Here is a 9,608-nt window from a genome sequence, read left to right as displayed (position 1 = left end):
GGTGGTACGGGTGGCTGGCCCTCCTGACCGGTAGCACGAGTCCTCACCATCCGTGAGAGAATGAAACAACAGGTGTTCAATTGCCAGAATAAACAGATTCGCACGACAAGAATCCAAGAATGTGAAATTTTCCTAAGGGTTTTGTAGCCTCTCGAAGATAAGTATAGACGTCTCTGGACCGATCCATAAGACTCTACTAAACCCGCTCATGACTCGTGAGAGCTATGTAACCTAGGCTCTGGTACCAACTTATTACGACCCAAAACCTAACCCGTCGTGATGGCGCCTATCGTGGTACTAGGCAAGCCGACCTTTCCAAAACTCTTTCAAAATTTAAAAGAAGTGAATTAAGACATTTAAAATATCCGGAGTCTTTTTCATAAATGCGGGGTAAAACCCAAATAAAAAAAACATAAGTGCAGAAAATTAGCCCGACATCGGGGTGTCACTAAGTCATGAGCATCTAGATAACCAAACTAATACAACCAGTGTCAAAGTATAAATACAAGATAGAAAGAAATATAGAAGGAGAGACAAGGTCCTACGGACGCCGGCAGCTACCTCGTAATCTCCGGTACTCGATCGTGCCCGAACTCAACGATCTCCATGATCAAACACACCTGGATCTGCACATGAAGTTTAGGGTGTAGCATGAGTACAACCAACTAAGTAAGTAACAGAAATAAATAAGGAACTGAGAAGCAGTGACGAGCTATACAGTACAGTTCATTTTAAAAGTTTTCAGTAAAGAGTGAACATGCTTTCGAATCCTGTGGTATAAGTCAAATCAGTTCACGCTCATGTAAAATAGATGTGAATCTTCCAGAAAGTTCACAACAATAAAAGATAACAACTGAGTGCAACAATAAATAAAAGCAAGTACAGCCTCTCAAGGCAGCAGTCAATCAACCCATCTCAACAGCTCACACTTTCGGCTCTCAACCCTCAATACACACTCTCAATAGGTACCTGCGCTCACTGAGGGTGTTCAGACTCATGAGGGGCTCCTACAGCCCAAACCCTAATCCACACGGACAACTCACGTGCTGCACGGACAACTCACGTGCTATAATATCATATCTGGATCCGCACGGACAACTCACGTGCTTCATGGACAACTCACGTGCCATAGTATAAACATGAGGATCCGCATGGACACCTCACATACCATATAACAATACCTCACAACCAGACCCTCGTCCTTACTCAGTTATGAACCTTCCTAGTCTCACAGCTCTCAATAAAGAAAGGGAAAATAGCCCAAATCAAAGTGTTACAGTATATCATCAGGGAAAACAAATAACAGAGACTGAGGTAAACATGTACATAAATCACTATGACTGAGTATAACTACCATGAGCAGGAATATAGCCTAAGCATGATTTCTAACATTAAAGCACTCAAGTTCTAGTAGAGAGGAATGCACGTAAACACAATTAAAGGCTATTAGACTTCACAGTCTCCCGGGACGGACCAAGTTTCAATCCCTTACGGCGTACACCCACACGCCCGTCACCTGGCATGGGTGCCACCTTCATACAGTCATATCATACCAAACTCCGGGTTTGGTAACCTCAAAACCAGATTTAAAATTGTTTCTTACCTCAAACCGATCAAATCCCTACTCCGCGATGCTCTTTCCCCTCGATTCGGTCTCCAAATGCTCCGAAACTATTCACAATCAGTACAATACCATCAATTTATGCTAAAGGAATGAATTCCATAAGAAAAACTACCAATTTAGACCAAAAACCCGAAATTGGCTAAAAGCCGGCCCCCGAGCCCACGTCTCAGAATCCGACAAACGTTACAAAACTTGAAAGCCCATTCACTCCCGAGTCTACCCATATTAAATTCATCAAAATATGACCTCATTTGGTCCCTCAAATCCCCAAATTACTCTCTCCAAAATCCCAAGCCCTAACCCCTTATTTCACTCCAAAACTCCTACTAATTAGGTGAAACATTAACGGGAAAATACCATACCTAATGATAATAGAGCTTAAGCAACTTACCTCAGTGAATACCCTTGAATCCCCTTCAAAAATCACTCCAAAAGCTCCAAACACCGACTTGAAAATGGTGGAAATGAACCAAAATTCGCAAAGTGTTCAATTTATAGTTTCTGCCCAGGTCCTTCGCACCTGCGGCCAAATATGCGCACCTGTGGTGCCACATCTGCGCAAAAACCTCAGCACCTGCGGCCAGATATGCACACCTACGGTGCCGCATCTGTTCAAAAACCTCCGCACCTGCGGAAAATCATTAAAGCCCAAAACTTTGCACCTGCACTCCATATCCGCATTTGCGACCACGCAGGTGCGGAAAATACCTCGCACAAGCGGCCACTGCCTGACCTCTTCACTTCCGCTTCTGCGGGCATCTATCCGCATCTGCGGACTCGCAGATGCGACCTCTCCTATGCACCTGCGGACCCAGCCTACCCCAACACTGTCCGCACCTGCGAACTTCCACGGGCTCCCCCTCCGCAGGTGCGGAAATACCAGTAGCAGCAGCTTCAGCTGCATTTTCCAATTTCAAACAATCCGTTAACCACTCGGAATCACCCCAAGCCCCTCGAGACCTCAACCAAACATACCAACAAGTCATATAACAACATACGAACTTAGTCAAACCTTCTAAATACTCAAAACAATATCAAAACACCAAATTACCCTCGGATTCAAGCCTAAGAACTTTTAAGCTACCAAATTCGACAACCGATGCCGAAACTAACCAACCCACGTCCGAATGACCTCAAATTTTACACACATGTCTCAAATAACACTACGAACTTACTCCAACTTCCGGAAATCCATTCCGACCCCGATATCAAATTTTCTGTTGCCAACAGAAATCGCCAAATTTCCAACTTTCGCCAATTCAAGCCTAATTCCACTACAGACCTCCAAATCACATTCCGGACGTGCTCCTCCGAAATCACATAACGAAGCTAATGGAACCATCAGAATTGAAATCTGAGATCATTTACACATAAGTCGACATCCGGTTGACTTTTCCAACTTAAGCTTCTACTTTAGAGACTAAGTGTCTCAATCCACTCCGAAACCACTTCGGACCCGAACCAACTAAATTGGTATATCATAATATAGCTGAAAAGCACAAAAGGAAGCAAAAATGGGGGAAATAGGGCTATAACTCTTGAAACGACCGGCCGGGTCGTTATAGGTAATCCTCGGGCCTGAAGATACCATTACTACCCATGTAGAGGGGTATTTAAGTGTTTACACTTATCCCTTTACACTAGGCCCGGTGGACCCGGTTATTTTGGACCTTTGCAAGAGGTACGAGGTGTGACTCGGGCAAATCCACCCATCTATATGGGGGATCCTTATCCTCCTTCGGTAATTCATGAACAAGACCGAATCTCATCGGTTCACCATCGATCATCTACTATGTTTGTACAGTCCCCAAGTTTTTCGAGGGGGACTAATCAAGGTTACTCATCGGGCCAGCAAGGCCCCTTTTTTGAATATTTGAAGACCGAGACCTGGGCTGGCAGGGACGCTTCGTTCGGGTGAAGACTGAAGACTTGATTCCCCCCGAGTTCATGCCATTCCCTGAGAAGTGGAACCCATCTCGTAAGTCCAGTCTCTCCTTAAACATCAAATATTTCTGTAATCTCTTTGTTCTCATTCATACTTATGGTTGTGCAGCTATCTCTCGGGTTCCAAATGCAGTCCCCCGGTTAAAGGACTGGATCGAGGGCATCTGTACACAGATGATGTACTCTGAGCTGCATGGCATAAGCTTTCGAAGGGCCGATAGGAGGCCCGTTCTCATGGTAAGGTCTCTCTATGAATAGTTTATACCATGCTTCTAACTTTCATCATACTAACTTTCTTTCCCCTTTGTTATTGTAGGTTTGCCTAAGACCACCGAACTTAGGACTTTGGAAGGGGACAAGGAAGTATCCTTGTCCGTTGACCCCTCCGTTGCGGGACAGCCCGGGGCTTCCGTGGGGGAAAAGAAGAAAAGGATGAGAAAAACTTTGGGATCCCCGGGCCCTGAGGCGAAGCCAAAGAAGAGGGTGACTCGCAAGCCCAGAAAGAGCTCAAGCTCAAGGGTGCCAGGCTCCGATTCTCTTCTCCGGCTCATCCCTGAGCCGGAAGAAGACCTCATTTTTGTTGCCCACGGAACGACCTATCCTGGGGAGCAGGAAGCATCCGAGGGGGAGACTCGAGATGTTGTCCTCCCCCAGACTCTAGAGGTCAATGTGGAGATCCAGGGTGGGACCCCCCAAGATGTTGGCTCCGCTTCGAAGGAACTGGTATAATAGAAATTGTGGGGATGCCCTCCTACGCCGAGTCCATGCTAGAGGAGGCCTAAGCAGGAAAGGGGAAGTCCAACGAAGGGATCCATGGCGCGGACGATCCCCTTTATTCCTTTTTTTGATGGTTTGGACTCGTCCATTTTAGAAGATTTTTTCCGGGCTAGGTGAGCTGGAAGTTACGAGGAAGGATACATCGTCGAAAGCTGGTGGGCCGAGTTTGAGCCCAAAATTGATCACCCAATTCCCTGCTTCGAGTGTGGACCCCGGTCACAACAGTTATCTGCTCCCATAGAGATAGCCAACTACCTCTGATGCCTGGTGATCGAGGAGGACCAAGAAAGAATGAATGAGGTGGACGTGCCATGCCTTTTCAATGAGGCGCAACAGGCGCTAAACTGGGTAAGGCATCATTACGTACCTTTGAACTTTACTTATGTTTTGATATTTCTCACATTTTTCATATTCTTATAGGCCTTGGTACTTCATCACGAGAGCTTCCTCCGATACCGGGTCGAGGTTAATCAGCTCGAGTTCGAAGTCAAGGAGCTAGCCGAGAAAAGGGATACGTACAAGCTCCTCAGTGAGCAACAAGAAGGGCTCATTAAGAAACTTTATGCCGAGCTGGATAGGGCTAAAAAAGAAGCATCAATCCTAAGGCAGGAGCATGCCGACTCGGTTGAAAAGGTAAAGGGTTTTGAGGTTAGAAACGAGGAACTAGTCGTAGTGGCTAACGACAATACCTCAAAGGTCCAGCAAAAGATCGACTAAATCGACCAACTTCGAAAGGAGATGGACGAGATCCAAGTCATGACCGATGGATCTGCTGGCCTCGGAGAAGGAAACTACCTAGGCGAAGCTGTCTTCGGTGGAGGTTCAACTTCAGGTGGTGAATGAGAAAGCTAATAAATGAGCTCAACTAAATAAGGATCTCCGAGCACAACTGGTATCGGCCATCGCTGAACAAGACGCCCTTGGTAGAGAGCTCAAAGCAACGAGGACCAAGTTGGAGACAACGTCGGCCGATGTCGAAGCAGTCGAGGCCCGCCTGAAGACCAATGTTGAATACGTGAGGCGGTTGTCTCAAAGGCAGACCCTCAAAGAGATCCATGCCCGAGGGTTTGACCTGTCTGCCGAGATCGAGGAGGCAAAAAGACTTCAGGCCGAGGCGAAGAAACTAGTTGAACCCGAAGGTGAAAAGGGCTCTGAGGGCTTCGAAGAATCCGAAGGTCCCGATAGTTCTGGTGACGAATCAGGCTCCTCAGGCTCCAGTGAAGATCATGCGTGAATGCCTTAGAATAGTTTTTTAATTTTTATGTTGTGTACATATTAATTGTTCATTTTGAGGCCGTTTTTGTTGGGCCTTTGTAAAGATATTCCGGAATATATAAAATTTCTCCTTTTGGCAATTTTGACTTTTTTAGCATCTTTTCACAATTTTCATTCTTGCAAATATTTCTAATGCCTTAGCATTGAATCAAATGTAGTAATAGGTCATCTATTTTTTCGGAGGTCCAAACAGAACCTGACCTTGATGCAAGCTTTTATTTGCTCGAAACGTTGAAAACTCGGAGTGACCGGAAGTTTTCCAAAAATACTTAAGTGTTCTTAGACGATGCTTTTGCCGAGGGTAACCTTTTGACAGGTTTTGAATATTTATTGAAGGCTTACATTTTGATTATGGGCTTCGAACATCTCCGAGCCATTTTTTAAGGCGGTCGTAGCCTTTTAGGTTTAGGAACTACCTAATAGGTTTTGTTTCTCCGGGTTCTGACAACCCGAGTTGCCTGAACTTATTTCGGATGATAGTCCCCGAGTAGGGGTAGCCCTTGTGTTCGGATAGGGGTAGCCCTTGGGATTGATAGTCCCGGGTAGGGGTAGCCCTTAGGCTCAATGCTTTAAGAGGCAAAAATATGTAATAGCAAGGTAGAAACTTTCTTTCATTTTTGTGTGTAAAGTACAAGATTGAAAGCGTGTAAAAGCTTCTATTATGGCTAAGGTGGCCTATGCGGGCACGGTACACTTGACCATTTGGCCATTACAATAAATCCAAACAACCGAGCCTAGACTGTTCAAGCATAAAATTTCCTTCTTTCCTTGCTAAGAAGCTTGACCCGAGGGTGATGGCCCCCAATATTCGAGGTCGATCTTGAGAGGGCTTGGATACTGTTGATGAGACCACTGACTCCGATTTAAAATCGGTCTTCGATTCTAAGTTAGCACGATTTACTGTTGCCTCATTAAAAACATTGCCGGAAAACCCATTTGGGACAAAAACGGTTCAAGGAAAAAAGAGTGTAACGCGTGCTTTCACACATAATAGTCACATTCTTCTTTGGTTGTTGACTGCAAGTGTTAGTCCGATTCACAATATTAAAAAAGGTAAATGAGATCGTTCCTTAGCAGTAGTACCGCTTCAAGTGTGTCACGTTTGAGTCGTTCGATAGTTATGCACCGTTTCCTACTTCGAGTTTGTATGACCCTTTATCGGTAATCCCGATGACTCGATATGTTCCTTCCTAATTTGGCCCCAACTTCCCCTCATTTGGGTTCCGGGTGTACAGTGTTACTTTTCTTAATACCAAGTCCTCGATATTGAAGTGTTGGAGGTTGGCTCTTCGGTTGCAATACCTTTCTATCCGCTATTTCTGGGCGGCCAACCGGATTATGGCAGCCTCATGCCTTTCATCCAATAGTTCTAGGCTCGTGCTCATGGCCTCACCATATGATTCTTCGGTCACATATCGGAACCTGAGGCTCGATTCTCCAATTTTGACCGGTATAAGTGCTTCAGAACCAAAGACCAATGAAAATGGAGTGGCCCCGATACTAGATTTAGAGGTTGTACGTTATGCCCACAAGACTTTGGGCACAATTTCCTTCCATTTCCCTTTGGTATCGGTCAACCTTTTCTTTAGGTTTTGAAGTATGGTCTTATTTGTTGATTCCGACTGCCCGTTCCCGCAAGGGTGATAGGGTGTTGACAAGATGTTTTTGATCTTATGATCTTTGAAATTTTTTTTTACCTTGCTGTCGATGAACTGCTTCCCGTTATCACACACTATCTTGGCCGATATCCCGAACCGCCATATTCTGTCGTCCCAAATGAAGTCAACGACTTCTTTTTTTTGGACCTTCTCGAACGCTTGAGCTTCTACCACTTAGAAAAATAATCGATCATAAATAGTATGAATTGAGCCTTACTAGTTGCCTATGGCAGGGGACCGACAATGTCCATTCCCCACTTCATGAACGGCCAAGGTGACAAGATCGAATGTAGTAGCTCTCTGGGTTGCTGGATCATCGGTGCATGCCTATGATAGCCGTCGCATTTTCGTACAAGTCCTTTGCATCTTTCTCCATATCGATCCAGTAATAACCGGCTCTGATTATCTTACAAACCAAAGATTCCGCCCACGAATGGTTTCCGCAGGTTCCTTCGTGAACTTCCCTCAAAACATATTCGGTATTTCCCGACCCCAAGCATATGGCGAGCAGGGCATCGAACGTTTTTCTAAACAGAGTACCTTCGGACAGGCTGGACCTAGCCACCTTCGTGCGTAGTGCTCTCGATTCTTTAGGATCTGAGGGCAACTTCCCAGTCTTCAAGTAGTTTATATACTTGTTTCTCCAATCCCAAGTTAAACTTGTCGAGTTTATTTCGGCATGGCCTTCTTCCACTACCGATTTCATGAGCTGTATGACCGTTCCTGAACTGAATTCATCACCATCAGCTGATGACCCCAAGTTAGCCAGAGCATCAGCCTTGCTATTTTGATCTCGAGGTACATGTTATAGGGTCCATTCATTGAATTGATGCAGCGTTACCTGCAATTTGTCTAAATACCTTCGTATTCGTTCCTCTTTTACTTCGAACATCCCATTGACTTGATTTACCACAAGGAGGGAATCGCACTTAGCTTCGACCACCTCGGCCCCCAGGTTTTTAGCCAATTCGAGACCTGTAACCATGGCCTCATACTCGGCCTCATTGTTGGTCAATTTCACAATTCTAATAGATTACCTAACTACGTTACCCGTAGGCGGCTTCAACACGATGCTGAGTCCGGACCCCTTTGCGTTTGAGGCATCGTCAGTAAAGAGGTTCCAGATTACCTAGGAGGTACCCGAGGTTAATAACAATTCCTTTTCGACTTTGGGTACTAAGGCCGGCGTAAAGTCGGCCACGAAGTCTGCCAAATTTTTGATTTGATGGCAGTTCGGGGTCGATATTCAATATCGTACCCGCTAATTCTACGGCCCATTTAGCCAGCCGACCCAAGAGCTCAAGTTTATGCATTATGTTCCTTAGTGGGTAAGAATTTACGACACATATGGGGTGGCATTGAAAGTACGGTTTTAACTTTTGGAGGCACTTAGCAAAGCAAGCACCAATTTTTCTAGGTGAGGATGCCTTGTCTCGGCCTCGCCCAGAGTTCTACTAACATAACAGATAGGAAACTGCGTACCTTCCGCTACCTCGGATACCGCCAAGTACAGGTACAGTTATTCATCCGCCTTCGGAGTATGGAGTAGGGGTGGACTCGAAAGGTACCGTTTAAGTTATTCCAAATCTTGTTGGCACTCGGGGGTCAAAGAAAAGTTATTCTTCTTCTTCAATAATGAGAAGAACCGATGACTCTTATTGGAAGACCTTGATATGAACCGGACCAGTGCGGCTATGCACCCGGTTAACCTCTGAATGGCCTTGACAATGTCCACCATGGTGATGTCTTATATATCTTTGATTTTATTGATCTCAATACCTCAGTTGGACACCATGATCCTAGGAACTTCCCGGATCCGACCCCGAATGCTCATTTCTCCGGTTTCAGCTTCAGATTGTATTTCTTCAGTATGTCAAAGGTTTCCTACAAATGTTTCAAATGGTCCTCTGCTCGTAGGGACTTAACTAACATGTCGTCAATATAAAACTTCCATTGATTTTCCTATTTGTTCTTAGAACATCCGGTATATTGGGCGTTGATAAGTGGCACCTGCATTTTTTATTCCAAACGACATTACGTTATAACAATAGGTGCCGAATTTAGTGATAAAGGAAGTTTTTTCTTGATCACCCGGGTCAATCCAGATTTGGTTGTACCCGAAATAGGCATCAAGAAAGCTGAGTATCTCATGCCCGGCTGTCTCATCAATCATGCGATCGATGTTAGGCAAAGCAAAAGAATCCTTGGGTCACGCCTTGTTAAAGTCTTTGTAATCTGCGCACATTCTTAATTTATTTCCCTTTTTAGGAACTACTACTATGTTAGCCAACCAATCCGGGTACTTAACTTCCCGAATGGAAACTATTTTA

This window comes from Nicotiana tomentosiformis, chromosome 7 (genome assembly GCF_000390325.3).
Source record: "Nicotiana tomentosiformis chromosome 7, ASM39032v3, whole genome shotgun sequence".
In the NCBI taxonomy this organism is placed as follows: domain Eukaryota; kingdom Viridiplantae; phylum Streptophyta; class Magnoliopsida; order Solanales; family Solanaceae; genus Nicotiana; species Nicotiana tomentosiformis.
This window is presented reverse-complemented; position numbering follows the sequence as displayed.